The sequence below is a fragment of the Mastacembelus armatus genome, chromosome 2 (genome assembly GCF_900324485.2).
Source record: "Mastacembelus armatus chromosome 2, fMasArm1.2, whole genome shotgun sequence".
NCBI classification, from domain to species: Eukaryota; Metazoa; Chordata; class Actinopteri; order Synbranchiformes; family Mastacembelidae; genus Mastacembelus; species Mastacembelus armatus.
In genome coordinates, this window is record NC_046634.1 from 7055014 (window position 1) to 7072516 (window position 17503).

The 17503-nt window shown below is 41.8% G+C and overlaps 3 long non-coding RNA genes across 4 annotated transcripts in view; 2 read left to right on the forward strand and 1 right to left on the reverse strand.

Moving 5' to 3' along the window:
- LOC113127418 (uncharacterized) overlaps window positions 1–238 on the forward strand; it is a 1307-nt gene extending 1069 nt beyond the window's left edge. For both annotated transcript variants that reach the window (XR_003295424.1, XR_003295425.1), the window contains exon 3: window positions 1–238. This exon is cut by the window's left edge and continues 174 nt beyond it. This is a non-coding gene — a long non-coding RNA (uncharacterized LOC113127418).
- Window positions 239–1008: 770 nt separating this feature from the next.
- On the forward strand, window positions 1009–3186 carry LOC113127551 (uncharacterized). Its single transcript, XR_003295449.1, has 3 exons — window positions 1009–1077; window positions 2469–2581; window positions 2949–3186. It is a non-coding gene; the product is annotated as an uncharacterized LOC113127551 (long non-coding RNA).
- Window positions 3187–13787: 10601 nt separating this feature from the next.
- On the reverse strand, window positions 13788–15616 carry LOC113127414 (uncharacterized). The gene is made up of 3 exons (XR_003295423.2): window positions 15560–15616; window positions 14411–14528; window positions 13788–14001 (listed from the first exon to the last, which is right to left on the reverse strand). It is a non-coding gene; the product is annotated as an uncharacterized LOC113127414 (long non-coding RNA).
- Between the last annotated feature and the right edge of the window lie 1887 nt (window positions 15617–17503).

Sequence of the window (17503 nt, forward strand, 5' to 3'; positions counted from 1 at the left end):
CCAGCTGGCCCTGCCCTGCCAACTGCTGATTACCTGGGTCAGGTGTGTTGTGTTAATCAGGGGTGGGGAGACAAAGTGAACCGGTATCTTCAAGCCTCAGATGAGTTGAACACACCTGATCCAGGTCAATCAGCAGCAGGTAGGGCAGGGATAGTTGAGAAAACAAGCAGAGGAACATGGTTTGAGTAGCCCTGGTTTAAGCTTGGGTGTTTATCTGGTATTAAAATGAGACATTGGTATTGGGGGAAAATGTATTGGTACTGAATAAAAGTGTTAATATACTGAGAAAAGCTGCATTGAATAATAAATGTAATTGTCACTCATTTTATTTATTTTTTTAAATATGTTCATCAGTGACAAACTTCACACTAAGCTTTTACTGCCCCCCCCCCCCCCCAATCAAAACAATTCCCATAGTAGACTCACCACACTGGATGAACGCTGTTAAATGTTACATAGAAAAATCATCCATTATATCTGGATATATGATCTCATAAGACTGTTTGTGCAGTTTAATGTGTATAAAAAGTGAGTGAGGATAAGTTCTGGACAGAAACACACCCATGCATAAATATAGTGACCCTTACGTTTCACACCATGTGGTCCATGTGACCTGGACTATGTAGTTTAACTGGTCCCTTCAGTGGATGAAGGATGAGGCAGAAGACACACTGGCCCTCACCTTCACTGTGGCCTTTGGACAGGTCAGAGTCTGAGCAACACTGAGGATAAACTCCATGAGCAATCCAATGACTGACTGTTGTCAGCAGGATGTTGTTCGATATAAACTCAAAACAAGTGATGCTTCACTGCTATGACTGAGACCCTGAGAGAAGGAAACCTTTGTCTTGGCTTCATAAAACCATATTTTATACCACGTGCATAAAGAGCGTCTTCAAAATGCACAGGCCACTTAAGACTGTGTTGACAATGTAATATTTCTGGAGGAGGCTAACATTTTGATTTTCTGTGTATGTTTCGTATTTGTGTAGAAAACTAAGCTGACCTGGAATATAAGTGGAGGACAGAGAGGGGAGCAGCGCAGCAGCCCGAGAGCCTGTCAGGAGCCTCTATGAGGTACAGCTTTAGTGTGTCGTAACTGTAATCAGTCACGTTATTTTCACTGTATTGGATTTTCTTTTGTACTTTATTTAGACTAGAAATAGTTAAGCATGGTCGTGGGGTGTATACTGTTTATTTTCATGCTGATATGTGTTATGACTGATTTTTAAATAGTGGTGTATGGAGTGTTCACAAAGACATACTATTCTAAGAAACTGTAAAGGCTACAGTGAAGGAAGTTAGTGCAGAGCTGCCCCACAGTGAAGTGCTTCAGATGAAGTAAAATGAACTGTACGGCTCCATCGTGTGGCCAATTAAGAGTTTGCATTGTGTTTCATAACTTCTTAACAGTAAGTGCTAGAAGAGAAATTGTATTCACTGGGTTCCTTGGATGATTCTGAACTTCTTGTAATTGGGCCACTTTTGCCTGACTAGGTTTTTTGCTATTATGATTTTTTTTGTAAAACACTTTATCCTGTCCCTTTTCTGCATAGTTTATGGAAACGTCTTACAAATTGGTGCATATTCTATTTGGACAACCCTGTAAACAAAGTTTCACCCACTCTCCAAAACTCCTTACCTTTGTGTGGTTATTGGACCTTTAATGTCAAGTGGGTGGGTATTTGAAATGTCGTTGGCATAATTCCTGAATGCAGTGAGCAAGGCATGTCAAGCCTGGTAGGTAGTTGCAGGATACTACTCTCAGCAACGCTGTTGAGTTTAATAGAAATTGACCACTAGGGAGTGCTAGAAGCAGGGGTTATGTTTTCACCTTTATATGTCAAGAACTATAATGGGCACATTTGTGAAATGTGGTACACTTGTAGCCTGTGCAGATGTGCTAAACATATTAAGAAATTACAGCTGTCACGCCCTCATGTCGCTACTTATGTAACTACAACAGTTAAATCTAGAGCCATGTGTACTGCTGCAAACATGAGTGGGTGTAAACCATATTGAAGCCTGATATCATAGTGCCACCTGCTGGAGAGTAGAAAAAATGATGTGGGTGTCTTTAAAAAGCTGATCTCAACATTTAGTGAATGTGAAGACATCAAAGTTGGTTTGCAGCTATGTTATGATGAAGTGCTTAAAATACCATGACATGATCCCTACAGTGCCATCATGTGGACTGCAGTAGCTTCAAGTGGTATAGCTGCTTGTGTTTAGCAATCACACACATTTTCCTCATTGTAGTTTGAGTGATACCTTAGCAGCAATCCAAGTATTTGTGCAATAGTTAATCACAGTATATGTACAGTGCAATAGTTGCTGATTTGGATGCAGGTGGTGTATGGCAGGTTGGTGTGTGAGAGTTTGTGTTTATTACTTGTTAGTTATTAAATGTTAAGGTTGTTTTGTATTTTACGTGTCTCCTGTGTTTCTCATCTCCTCTGCGCCGTCAGTTTGTGACCAGGATGTCCAGTATTCCATACGAAGCTTTTGTTCCTCTGTGAGGCAGCATCGGACCTTGCAGATTCTGTGTGGAGACATGGGTGAAGGTCACCTCACTGCTCAGGTACATGTGCAACAAAGATCTGAGCGTGTTGTAGTTTATGGTAAAAGTTTCATGAGATTGCCATTGTTACTGGGATGCTTTTTTTTTTTTGTTTAGAAACATCAGTTATTAAAGTGAATGAAACCCTATGTCCAGACTTTATTTTGTCTTGGATAGTTGTGTAAAGGTAAAATATAGTATTCACAGATGAGAGTCGGAGGATTCAGAGGAAAATTGGAAAGAGAATGTTCCAATTCTCTAAGGTGAGACCTTCATACTAAAAGTGTTTCTGTTTCTGGGTGTACTGGACCACTCTAGTTAGCTCATATCAAACCTAAAGCACGTAAAGTCATCTCTGTTTTGATCATACATGTATCTGTGTCCACAGCACATGGAGGCCTGAAGAAGTTGACGACTGCATGGGACAGCAAGTCCCAGATGCATGACGCTGTGGACACGAGCGCACTGCACCCATGCAGACAGCGTGTCGCATCTCAGCGAGGATGACGGAGCGGAGAACCCCTTCCTGACCACCGTTCACTCTGTCACGCTGCCAGACACCTCTGCCTCTCTCCCCTGCTGACCTGGGCCTGGGACCAATGACAGACAGGGCAACAGGTGGATTGTTATTTTCATTCTGTAGACAACCTCTGCCAGGGCCCAAAGGTATAATATGAGTTACCGAAGCAGTATTTTTCAGTTATATGTTATGTCATCTACGGTTTTGTTGATTAAACAGTGAAGCATAGGTCATATATTGGAAGTATAGAGCTTGGTATGTCACTATGGGAAACATCCTCTTGGTGTGACACACTTGAACACTGTGATGAGCAGTGTGTTGTGTGATTAAGGTGTTTTCTGTGTGCCACGCAGTAGAGCTGCCTGTGCCGCTCTGCAGCCAGAGAAATCAGTCGAACAATGACATTTATTTACAATCGCACATGTGCTACCAAATATATATAGAGGTGAGACTGTCTTAATTTGGGCTGAATGTGTGAGTGAAATGGAAGGAATTTGGAGGCCTGCTGTGCCTATGAGATGGAGGGGCCCAGCAATCAATGTGGGTGGGCACGGCCTCCTCAAGCCCGCCCAGAATGTCGGGTATGGAGGCTACTCCTATATTGTGTGATGTGCATGTGAATTTAACGTGACCAGTGTGCTCCAAGTTGTCATTAGCCACGCTTGATTTGGCGTGGTGCTATTATCATCGTCATTGGCTGTTTGTACCGTCTGTGAAGACATGGATGGAATGATTTTGATTAGCGCTGTATGAAGCATGTCTTGTATGTTTATCAAAAATAAGTGGTGAAAAAGATGCTTTAATGTAAAATATGATGAAAATGGTGTGACTGTTGTATGTGGTTGAAATGGTGCCCATATAGTAGGTGTCTCAAAGGTGGACATGTTATAGTTTGTGGCTCAAAAGTGGTCATAGTATAGTAGGTGTCTCAAAGGTGGACATGTTATAGTTTGTGGCTCAAAACTTGTCATAGTGTAGTAGGTGTCTCAAAAGTGGTCATAGTATAGTAGGTGTCTCAATAGTGGACATGTTATAGTTTGTGGCTCAAAAGTGGTCATAGTGTAGTAGGTGTCTCAAAAGTGGTCATAGTATAGTAGGTGTCTCAAAAGTGGTCATAGTAGAGTAGGTGTCTCAAAGGTGGACATGTTATAGTTTGTGGCTCAAAACTTGTCATAGTGTAGTAGGTGTCTCAAAGGTGGACATGTTATAGTTTGTGGCTCAAAAATGGTCATAGTATAGTAGGTGTCTCAAAGGTGGACATGTTATAGTTTGTGGCTCAAAAATGGTCATAGTATAGTAGGTGTCTCAAAAGTGGACATGTTATAGTAGGTGTCTCAAAAGTGGTCATAGTATAGTAGGTGTCTCAAAAGTGGTCATAGTATAGTAGGTGTCTCAAAGGTGGACATGTTATAGTTTGTGGCTCAAAAATGGTCATAGTGTAGTAGGTGTCTCAAAAGTGGTCATAGTGTAGTAGGTGTCTCAAAAGTGGTCATAGTGTAGTAGGTGTCTCAAAGGTGGACATGTTATAGTTTGTGGCTCAAAAATGGTCATAGTATAGTAGGTGTCTCAAAAGTGGTCATAGTATAGTAGGTGTCTCAAAAGTGGTCATGTTATAGTTTGTGGCTCAAAAATGGTCATAGTGTAGTAGGTGTCTCAAAAGTGGTCATAGTATAGTAGGTGTCTCAATAGTGGACATGTTATAGTTTGTGGCTCAAAAGTGGTCATAGTATAGTAGGTGTCTCAATAGTGGACATGTTATAGTTTGTGGCTCAAAAATGGTCATAGTGTAGTAGGTGTCTCAAAAGTGGTCATAGTGTAGTAGGTGTCTCAATAGTGGACATGTTATAGTTTGTGGCTCAAAAATGGTCATAGTGTAGTAGGTGTCTCAAAAGTGGTCATAGTGTAGTAGGTGTCTCAAAAGTGGACATGTTATAGTTTGTGGCTCAAAAATGGTCATAGTGTAGTAGGTGTCTCAAAAGTGGTCATAGTATAGTAGGTGTCTCAAAAGTGGTCATAGTATAGTAGGTGTCTCAATAGTGGACATGTTATAGTTTGTGGCTCAAAACTTGTCATAGTGTAGTAGGTGTCTCAAAGGTGGACATGTTATAGTTTGTGGCTCAAAAATGGTCATAGTATAGTAGGTGTCTCAAAAGTGGTCATAGTATAGTAGGTGTCTCAAAAGTGGTCATGTTATTGTTTGTGGCTCAAAAATGATCATAGTGTAGTAGGTGTCTCAAAAGTGGTCATAGTATAGTAGGTGTCTCAAAAGTGGTCATAGTATAGTAGGTGTCTCAATAGTGGACATGTTATAGTTTGTGGCTCAAAAATGGTCATAGTGTAGTAGGTGTCTCAAAAGTGGTCATAGTATAGTAGGTGTCTCAATAGTGGACATGTTATAGTTTGTGGCTCAAAAATGGTCATAGTGTAGTAGGTGTCTCAAAAGTGGTCATAGTGTAGTAGGTGTCTCAAAAGTGTTCATAGTATAGTAGATGTCTCAAAAGTGGTCATAGTATAGTAGGTGTCTCAATAGTGGACATGTTATAGTTTGTGGCTCAAAAATGGTCATAGTGTAGTAGGTGTCTCAAAAGTGGTCATAGTGTAGTAGGTGTCTCAAAAGTGGTCATAGTGTAGTAGGTGTCTCAAAGGTGGACATGTTATAGTTTGTGGCTCAAAACTTGTCATAGTGTAGTAGGTGTCTCAAAGGTGGACATGTTATAGTTTGTGGCTCAAAAATGGTCATAGTATAGTAGGTGTCTCAAAAGTGGTCATAGTATAGTAGGTGTCTCAAAAGTGGTCATGTTATAGTTTGTGGCTCAAAAATGGTCATAGTGTAGTAGGTGTCTCAAAAGTGGTCATAGTGTAGTAGGTGTCTCAAAAGTGGTCATAGTATAGTAGGTGTCTCAAAAGTGGTCATAGTATAGTAGGTGTCTCAATAGTGGACATGTTATAGTTTGTGGCTCAAAAGTGGTCATAGTATAGTAGGTGTCTCAATAGTGGACATGTTATAGTTTGTGGCTCAAAAATGGTCATAGTGTAGTAGGTGTCTCAAAAGTGGTCATAGTGTAGTAGGTGTCTCAAAAGTGGTCATAGTGTAGTAGGTGTCTCAAAAGTGTTCATAGTATAGTAGGTGTCTCAAAAGTGGTCATAGTATAGTAGGTGTCTCAATAGTGGACATGTTATAGTTTGTGGCTCAAAAATGGTCATAGTGTAGTAGGTGTCTCAAAAGTGGTCATAGTGTAGTAGGTGTCTCAAAAGTGGTCATAGTATAGTAGGTGTCTCAAAGGTGGACATGTTATAGTTTGTGGCTCAAAACTTGTCATAGTGTAGTAGGTGTCTCAAAGGTGGACATGTTATAGTTTGTGGCTCAAAAATGGTCATAGTGTAGTAGGTGTCTCAATAGTGGACATGTTATAGTAGGTGTCTCAAAAGTGGTCATAGTATAGTAGGTGTCTCAATAGTGGACATGTTATAGTTTGTGGCTCAAAAATGGTCATAGTGTAGTAGGTGTCTCAAAAGTGGTCATAGTGTAGTAGGTGTCTCAAAAGTGGTCATAGTATAGTAGGTGTCTCAAAAGTGGTCATAGTATAGTAGGTGTCTCAAAAGTGGTCATAGTATAGTAGGTGTCTCAAAGGTGGACATGTTATAGTTTGTGGCTCAAAACTTGTCATAGTGTAGTAGGTGTCTCAAAGGTGGACATGTTATAGTTTGTGGCTCAAAAATGGTCATAGTATAGTAGGTGTCTCAAAAGTGGACATGTTATAGTAGGTGTCTCAAAAGTGGTCATAGTATAGTAGGTGTCTCAAAAGTGGTCATGTTATTGTTTGTGGCTCAAAAATGATCATAGTGTAGTAGGTGTCTCAAAAGTGGTCATAGTGTAGTAGGTGTCTCAAAAGTGGTCATAGTGTAGTAGGTGTCTCAAAGGTGGACATGTTATAGTTTGTGGCTCAAAACTTGTCATAGTGTAGTAGGTGTCTCAAAGGTGGACATGTTATAGTTTGTGGCTCAAAAGTGGTCATAGTATAGTAGGTGTCTCAAAGGTGGACATGTTATAGTTTGTGGCTCAAAACTTGTCATAGTGTAGAAGGTGTCTCAAAGGTGGACATGTTATAGTTTGTGGCTCAAAAATGGTCATAGTGTAGTAGGTGTCCCAATAGTGGACATGTTATAGTAGGTGTCTCAAAAGTGGTCATAGTATAGTAGGTGTCTCAATAGTGGACATGTTATAGTTTGTGGCTCAAAAATGGTCATAGTGTAGTAGGTGTCTCAAAAGTGGTCATAGTGTAGTAGGTGTCTCAAAAGTGGTCATAGTGTAGTAGGTGTCTCAAAAGTGGTCATAGTATAGTAGGTGTCTCAAAGGTGGACATGTTATAGTTTGTGGCTCAAAACTTGTCATAGTGTAGTAGGTGTCTCAAAGGTGGACATGTTATAGTTTGTGGCTCAAAAATGGTCATAGTATAGTAGGTGTCTCAAAAGTGGTCATGTTATTGTTTGTGGCTCAAAAATGATCATAGTGTAGTAGGTGTCTCAAAAGTGGTCATAGTGTAGTAGGTGTCTCAAAAGTGTTCATAGTATAGTAGGTGTCTCAAAAGTGGTCATAGTATAGTAGGTGTCTCAATAGTGGACATGTTATAGTTTGTGGCTCAAAAATGGTCATAGTGTAGTAGGTGTCTCAAAGGTGGACATGTTATAGTTTGTGGCTCAAAAGTGGTCATAGTATAGTAGGTGTCTCAAAGGTGGACATGTTATAGTTTGTGGCTCAAAACTTGTCATAGTGTAGTAGGTGTCTCAAAGGTGGACATGTTATAGTTTGTGGCTCAAAAATGGTCATAGTGTAGTAGGTGTCTCAAAAGTGGTCATGTTATAGTAGGTGTCTCAAAAGTGGTCATGTTATTGTTTGTGGCTCAAAAATGATCATAGTGTAGTAGGTGTCTCAAAAGTGGTCATAGTATAGTAGGTGTCTCAATAGTGGACATGTTATAGTTTGTGGCTCAAAAATGGTCATAGTGTAGTAGGTGTCTCAAAAGTGGTCATAGTGTAGTAGGTGTCTCAAAAGTGGTCATAGTATAGTAGGTGTCTCAAAAGTGGTCATAGTATAGTAGGTGTCTCAAAGGTGGACATGTTATAGTTTGTGGCTCAAAACTTGTCATAGTGTAGTAGGTGTCTCAAAGGTGGACATGTTATAGTTTGTGGCTCAAAAATGGTCATAGTATAGTAGGTGTCTCAAAAGTGGTCATAGTATAGTAGGTGTCTCAAAAGTGGTCATGTTATTGTTTGTGGCTCAAAAATGATCATAGTGTAGTAGGTGTCTCAAAAGTGGTCATAGTGTAGTAGGTGTCTCAAAAGTGGTCATAGTATAGTAGGTGTCTCAAAAGTGGTCATAGTATAGTAGGTGTCTCAAAAGTGGTCATAGTATAGTAGGTGTCTCAAAGGTGGACATGTTATAGTTTGTGGCTCAAAACTTGTCATAGTGTAGTAGGTGTCTCAAAGGTGGACATGTTATAGTTTGTGGCTCAAAAATGGTCATAGTGTAGTAGGTGTCTCAAAAGTGGTCATAGTGTAGTAGGTGTCTCAAAGGTGGACATGTTATAGTTTGTGGCTCAAAAATGGTCATAGTATAGTAGGTGTCTCAAAAGTGGTCATGTTATTGTTTGTGGCTCAAAAATGATCATAGTGTAGTAGGTGTCTCAAAAGTGGTCATAGTGTAGTAGGTGTCTCAAAAGTGGTCATAGTGTAGTAGGTGTCTCAAAAGTGTTCATAGTATAGTAGATGTCTCAAAAGTGGTCATAGTATAGTAGGTGTCTCAATAGTGGACATGTTATAGTTTGTGGCTCAAAAATGGTCATAGTGTAGTAGGTGTCTCAAAAGTGGTCATAGTGTAGTAGGTGTCTCAAAGGTGGACATGTTATAGTTTGTGGCTCAAAAATGGTCATAGTGTAGTAGGTGTCTCAATAGTGGACATGTTATAGTAGGTGTCTCAAAAGTGGTCATAGTATAGTAGGTGTCTCAATAGTGGACATGTTATAGTTTGTGGCTCAAAAATGGTCATAGTGTAGTAGGTGTCTCAAAAGTGGTCATAGTGTAGTAGGTGTCTCAAAAGTGGTCATAGTATAGTAGGTGTCTCAAAAGTGGTCATAGTATAGTAGGTGTCTCAAAGGTGGACATGTTATAGTTTGTGGCTCAAAACTTGTCATAGTGTAGTAGGTGTCTCAAAGGTGGACATGTTATAGTTTGTGGCTCAAAAATGGTCATAGTATAGTAGGTGTCTCAAAAGTGGTCATGTTATTGTTTGTGGCTCAAAAATGATCATAGTGTAGTAGGTGTCTCAAAAGTGGTCATAGTGTAGTAGGTGTCTCAAAAGTGTTCATAGTATAGTAGGTGTCTCAAAAGTGGTCATAGTATAGTAGGTGTCTCAATAGTGGACATGTTATAGTTTGTGGCTCAAAAATGGTCATAGTGTAGTAGGTGTCTCAAAGGTGGACATGTTATAGTTTGTGGCTCAAAAGTGGTCATAGTATAGTAGGTGTCTCAAAGGTGGACATGTTATAGTTTGTGGCTCAAAACTTGTCATAGTGTAGTAGGTGTCTCAAAGGTGGACATGTTATAGTTTGTGGCTCAAAAATGGTCATAGTGTAGTAGGTGTCTCAAAAGTGGTCATGTTATAGTAGGTGTCTCAAAAGTGGTCATGTTATTGTTTGTGGCTCAAAAATGATCATAGTGTAGTAGGTGTCTCAAAAGTGGTCATGTTATAGTAGGTGTCTCAAAAGTGGTCATAGTATAGTAGGTGTCTCAATAGTGGACATGTTATAGTTTGTGGCTCAAAAATGGTCATAGTGTAGTAGGTGTCTCAAAAGTGGTCATAGTGTAGTAGGTGTCTCAAAAGTGGTCATAGTATAGTAGGTGTCTCAAAAGTGGTCATAGTATAGTAGGTGTCTCAAAGGTGGACATGTTATAGTTTGTGGCTCAAAAATGGTCATAGTGTAGTAGGTGTCTCAAAGGTGGACATGTTATAGTTTGTGGCTCAAAAGTGGTCATAGTATAGTAGGTGTCTCAAAGGTGGACATGTTATAGTTTGTGGCTCAAAACTTGTCATAGTGTAGTAGGTGTCTCAAAGGTGGACATGTTATAGTTTGTGGCTCAAAAATGGTCATAGTGTAGTAGGTGTCTCAAAAGTGGTCATGTTATAGTAGGTGTCTCAAAAGTGGTCATGTTATTGTTTGTGGCTCAAAAATGATCATAGTGTAGTAGGTGTCTCAAAAGTGGTCATGTTATAGTAGGTGTCTCAAAAGTGGTCATAGTATAGTAGGTGTCTCAATAGTGGACATGTTATAGTTTGTGGCTCAAAAATGGTCATAGTGTAGTAGGTGTCTCAAAAGTGGTCATAGTGTAGTAGGTGTCTCAAAAGTGGTCATAGTATAGTAGGTGTCTCAATAGTGGACATGTTATAGTTTGTGGCTCAAAAATGGTCATAGTGTAGTAGGTGTCTCAAAAGTGGTCATAGTATAGTAGGTGTCTCAAAAGTGGTCATAGTGTAGTAGGTGTCTCAAAAGTGGTCATAGTGTAGTAGGTGTCTCAAAAGTGGTCATAGTATAGTAGGTGTCTCAAAAGTGGTCATAGTATAGTAGGTGTCTCAATAGTGGACATGTTATAGTTTGTGGCTCAATAGTGGACATGTTACATTTTAGTGTAGTATGTGGTTGAAATGGTCTTTTAGTGTAGTGTAGTGTGTGGTGTTTGATGTGTTACTGCAGTATGTGGTTGAAATGAGAATTTATTGTAATATGTGAGAGTGTAATGTAATTATGTGTTTTTCTATGGTCTGTCTTGTGTGATTGTGTGTTTCAGTCTTCATATGGTGATGTCATTTGTAGTCATTTGGAGATGGTGTTGTGTGTTTGTCTAAGAAGAGATTCTCAGAAGAGTGTAACCTAGCTGTTGTAATGTTGGTTTTTGGTAATGAGGATGTTTGTTTTTGTGTGGATTGGAGACTTGGAGGTGGTTGTGATGGTGTAGAGGTCAGGGAAAATGTGGTCCAAGGATCTGGAGTAATCTTTGTTTGTTGTTTGCTGTGCTTTGGTGTATGTATGTTATGAATGTGTGTCTTGTTTTTCTGCCAAGTGTTGTTGAGGAGGTGGAGCAGTGTAGTGTATGTTTGGGTTTTGGTTTGCATGTTGTCTATTGTTTTGGTGTGGTGTGTTTGGAGGTTTTGTGTTTGTGTTTTATGGAGGAATTTTGGAAGTGGTGGAGGTGGTAGTGGAGTGAGTATAGTGAAGTCTGGACTTGTGTGTTTAGGCCAGGTACAATGTTTCAGTGAATCTGAAGTCGTTTCAGGGTTTGGATTGGTGGGAACAGTTTGGTTTAGGGTCATGGTATGTTGTGTGGAAGGAATGTTTTTGAGTGCATTTGAAAGTGGTTGTATGTGAATGGGAGTTTCTGTGGTGTGGCAGTATTTGTGTGTTGGTCATGTTGGGTGGGATTAGAAGAAATGTAATCATGTTTTAAGAATGTGTGTGTGTGTGTGTTGTTGTGTTTTTGTAGTTGGTATGGTTTGTGTTTGATGTGATATTTTCCTGAGGAAGAATAAAAATGTCAAGTATGTAACATGAGTCGTTTTTTTTGATGCAATGTAGTGTGTGTAGAATGGGGGAGTTAGGTACTAGCGTGTGTTTGAGTTAGGGAAGTGTGGATAGGTAGTGTCACTAGTCAGGTAAGTTAGGTGTGAGGTTGGAAATGTGTTGAAGGATGTTTTGGAAGTGGGTTGGTGTAGTGCGGTTTTCATTATTTAGATGAGTTAGGCTGACTGGAGGAGAAGCTGTGAGAGAGATAGGGAAGGTATTATTTGTAAGACATAAGCGATTTTCAAGGAGGGATCATTTGTACTGATTTTGATGTGTGGTGTTTGTTAGTGTGTTGTTTTTTCAGGTTTTGATTTAGATATGTAATGTTGGAGTTCCCTGAGGTTCATTTGTTTTTCATAATGGTATGTCATGTTTGTGTTTTTTGTGATGTAATATAGTGTGACAGTGAGGGACACTTGTAAAGCCTGTGGGTCTGGAGTATGTGGGAGAAAGGTTTTGTAGGACACCAGGTGAGTGGAAGGGACCAGCATAGGAGAGCAGGTTCAGGATGGAGAGTTAACTGTGGCATTAGGTTATGGAGTTGTAGAATGTAGTTGTATTAGAGAACGACAGGCTGGATGATGTGACGCGTGGAAGCAGTATTTGCATTTACTTTGCATGTGTGTAGATGGCTCCTGTCAGACTGACGACACCACAAGCAACTGGAGAACAACTGGGAAGACTGTGATGGATGGTGGGGTGTTGTGGTTTGTTCCTTTCTTGCAAGAAATATATTCAGACAAAAGACTGAGTTTGAAGTGTCTTTATTGGTCATACAAGGGAAACATGTCAATGGAATTGCAGGGGTGCAGTGCTTGTGGAGTTGGAGTTGGGTGGTTGTGGGTTAGGAGTGTGGAGATCAGGGTTTAAGGTTGCAGTTGTGAAAGGTATAAGTAGGCAAGGGATGTCAGTGAAGTGTTGAGGGTTTGACAGTGGGAGGTAGGGTTAGGCAAGGTGGTAGGTTTGTGGGATATTCGGGGGAAGAGTAGCGTAGGTAGGCAAGGCAAGTGGCAGGCGTAGGAAATGATGGAGGTGAGGTAGAGAAGGCGCTGTGGCTAAGAAGCATTGTGTGAAGAAAGAGGGTAAAGTGATGGATTTGACAATAGGTGTGATGTAGAGAAAGAGGGTTAGCGTTTGGGGTATGTGCAGAAAGGTGGGTGGTGGGAAGGGGTTGTCAAAGAAAGGAGCAAGGGTTTGGACATCGGAGGCCAAACGAAGGGTGGTTTGAGGGGAAATAGCCAGAGTGTGTGACAAGGAGGGAAAGAGAAGGACAGCAGGAAGGCCAAGTCGAGGGTGGAGCAGAGGCCATGTGGCCGCCACCGCGTAGTCCAAGAAGCCTGGTTGGAAGAAAAAGAGTGACGTGAAGCATTAGATGTTACAGGGGCAAAGTAAAAGGGAGAAGGCGAAATGAGAGTCGGGGGTAGGCAAAGAAAGGAGCAAGGGTTTGGACATAACAGGACAAAAGAAGGGCGGTCGGAAGGCACCAGAGACACAGGCAGGCAGGCAGGCAGGCAGACAGTCAAGCGGCAGGTGCAGTCAACGAGCAAACATTAGGCCGAGAAGCCCGGTTGGAAGGAAAAGGGTCATGAAAAGGGTGTAGCGATAGCGAAAAGTGAAAGGCGAGATGCAGAGAAAGAGGTTCAGCGTCGGGGGTAGGGGTAGGCGAAGAAAGGAGCAAGGGTTTGGACATAACAGGACAGAGGAAGGGCGGTCGGAAGGCACCAGAGACACAGGCAGGCAGGCAGGCAGGCAGGCAGGCAGGCAGGCAGGCAGGCAGACAGTCAAGCGGCAGGTGCAGTCAACGAGCAAACATTAGGCCGAGAAGCCTTTGTTGAAGACAGAGGCTGGAGGGAAGGGTTCGGGGACAGGGAAAAGGAGCGGGCGAGGCGCAGACAAAGAGGGAAGCAAGAGAGCAGAGTGAGTGGACAAAGAAGGTCACCTGTGCAGCGGAGCCCCGGAGGCCCCTGCTCGGCGGCGCCTGCTCGGCGAAGTCGGCGCAGGCAAAGTCCGAGCAGTCTAGTCCGAGCTTGTCTGCTGGTCTTTTCTCGCGTGGGTCTTCGCTCGCGGGGGCTGCTGACGCCTCTACGGGGCTGCTGTCGCTACGACGCTGCTGCTACGGGGCTGACGCTACGGAGCTGACGCTCCTATGCCCGCTGGCCTCTTCTGCCGGGCTCTCCTGCCGCCTCCGCCCCCTCCTTGGCCCCGGGCTCCGCCTCCTCCCAGCTGAACTCCGTCTCGCCTCGTTCCGGCTCCTCTCCTCTGATCGCCCGCACCTGCCGCTCGTTGTGCCCATTAACCTCCTGTGACTGTTGTGGAGCAGAAAGTAGCAAAGTTCAGTAAGGATGAAGTGAAGAAGGCACTGAAGATTATTATTTCTTTACTTACAATGGTACATTTATCATGGGACACAATATCTTCCTCATTGCATACATTGAAATCTTTGCACTCATTGCACATAACTCCTTCTCTGAATACTGCTTACATATTTCCTTCTCACAGTATACAATACCTTCTTTAGTGCACCACCTATAATCATTTCCTCATTTGCCCTCTTTCTGTTAACCCCCCTCTGCATACAGATTATATACACTTTTACTTATTTGCTTACATACTTCTTACATATGCTACTGTATTTGCACTACTAAAATGCTCTTTTGCATAGATGCTAACTGCATTTCGTTGCCTTGCACCCACATGTGTACTGACAAAGCTGACCTCCATTTGATCTCTGTTCCCCCGTCGTCATCCAGCTGTTTGTGGATGTGCCACCGTGTCTCCTGACCGAAGCGGTCGGCCTCGCCCGTACGTGGTGGCGTCACTACGAGACGGGGCTCTGTGAGAGACGCAAAGACACATAAACGACAGAGGAACACAATCGGGTCAGAGGTGAAAGGTCAGCAGTTACACAGCAGCAAGGACACTTGTGTAGGGACAAAGTGTTGGCGAACGGTACTTTTCAGGTGGATGTTGCAACACAACACAAAACATTTGTTCTCCTAGGGGAACAGCGGGGACTCACGGTCTCCCGAGTCTACTCCTTACGCACGGTCTGCGGGACATGGCTCCACCGGGGGCCCGACCGCACCCGCTCTCCTGGCATGTATTCATATGTGCCCATCTTCCTTGTAGGATATGGAAGAAAGACAAGAGTTTTGTCTGCATGTTTTCTCCTGCGACACCTTGATCTTCTTTGCCCTAATGAACATATACACTTTCTGATTTCAGCAGCTCCTTCTCCTTCACTGAAGTGTACACTCACACTGTGCCACGTCCGCTGCTCACAGACAACACCTACGACCTACTGACTGCAACGCTCATATTTCATCTATTTCTATAAAAACCACTGCCTCACTCACGTACCACATATAACACCCTCAAACCACACATCAACAACATCTCCCCTACTACTTTATAAAACCTCACCTCATTCACAACACTGACTACCATACACAACAACCAAAACAAGCACTACATTACCACATTCACCCATATCAATTTCTCCTCAACAACAACAACAACACCACCACCACCACCGCAAATAGGAGGACATGTCACTTCACATCCACCTATTTGTGTTGGGCAGCATGTTCACTAGTAGCCACATTTTACAGTCTACTTCACCTGCACCCTATTCTCTTCACTTGGCCCAATAGTGCCATCTTGCACCACTCACACAATGGCTACATACACAGCTCACAGAACAAGCCACAGCAATACTAACAGCGAAACTTAGACTCCTCCAAATACTGTACACATTAGTACTGTTGCAACATCATCACATCTACGACGCTTGTTTTGTTCATCGCTACGAGCTCTTCATCCTTCAAAACCACTGTCACATATATTCACGTTCCTCCTCCTTACCGAGCTCGACCGCATTTATGCTACACTCGGCTCACTTCACCAATGACGGCACGCTTTGCCAAACGCAGACACGTCACACTTCGTCCACATGCTCGCCCATGGCCAATTCCCATGTGTTGATGCAAAGGCCCTGAATACTACTTTATTTTCATTTAACAACTAACATTTCTAAACTTCTGCTTTCACTTGGTTATTACAGGCTACTCACTGTACATTAACTACAAAAACATTGTTTTACACAACTGCAGTATCACACTGCAACATAACGTTGAAAAACCATGAGGTGGCTCTGAATACTTTCTGAATGCAGCCACTTCATTACCTACCTCCCATGACAACCAACAGAACTAAAGGAAGTGTCACTTATAGTCTACAAAATATGGTACGCTTGTGTTTCATAATGCATCACAGCCATAGTATTGCATCTTACACATCATTTTCATCCAGGTACCACTTCTCACATGGAAACAATCCTCATCACTGTTCTACCTCAACTACTCTTTCTTTCAACAATTACCATCTGGCAGACTGTGGGACTTGAAGCTATGCCTTGTGTTTCTATGACTATTGCCACCCGCTCTACCTATCACACCACCAGTAGGAAGCTATTTCTAGGATCATAACACAACACACTGTGCTCCAAGCAGCATACCGAGCAACACACTTTTGATTTCTCTCACCACCTCATTGCATTACCAACACTGCACTTAAAACACTACTTAGATTAAATCACTAATACAGCTCAACTTGTATTACAACTCCACTTAGCAATACTCATTTCATAACATTACACAACTTATACCACTATTTCAATTAATACATGAAGAACACTTACATTACTCAATTAATAATCTCTACGCAAACAACACTTCTCTGCCATGCTGTCTAAAAATGCTGTTTTCAACAAACACCAATATTAATTCAATTTTGACTCACTTTCCTTGGCACTTGAAACTGATGATCCAGTGGCTCCACACCATGACCATCTAACCTGTCGTGTCCCCTTCAGCCACAACCCTACTACAACAACAACTGAAGACACATTACTCACATTCATTCACATTCATCTAAAGGTTTCTTGCCAACACTACCATTTTGGATACAAACAGAACTACACCAATTAAAACCTTGCCTTGTTACTCACCTTTTCCTGATCATCTCCTTCTGCTTCACCTCTGCTAAACAGGACAAATGGTAATAATACTGTTCAGAACACTTTTATTTATAACGCACTTTAACAACAGCAACAACTGACACAAAGTGCCATACACCAAAACCAACACATAAATCAAGTGCACATAAAACACATAAATAACAAATAATGACTCATAATAATATCAACAAAACATTCTACACATCAATTCATAAATCTGTCAGTCACACCGGTCTAAAGACTGCAGGATAGACATTGGTTTTAACTCTCACCTGCTACATGGATAATGTAGGAGCTCTCTTGTATACAAAGACAAATTGAGCCACAACCTCATGGCAGCAATACAGACACCCACAAAGAGCACCCTCCACACCTTCTGCACATCATTTACATTTTTGGCACACTTATTGTATATTGTCTGCTCACTCACATTGTATATAGTTTTTGGTATATAATTTCTATAATCCTCTATCTTTTCTTCCATAATTTCTTATATTGTTTTCTTTTCCTTGTGAGATTTATGTTTATGTTGAGTGCCTGTAATTTGCTGCTGCAACAGCGGAATTTCCCAGTTTGGGATGAATAAAGTATTTCTTTCTTTCTTTCTATCTATCTATCTATCAAGAAGCAGAAGGTCAGCTAATCTAAGTGAGCAGCCAGGACTGTAAGGGTGCGGAACTTCAGTGAGGTAAGGTGGGGCGAGGCCATTTAGAGATTTCACACGAAATAATTCAACCTTACACCAACACAACCAAACACAAATGACAATGGCTTTCAACGTCACACGTACT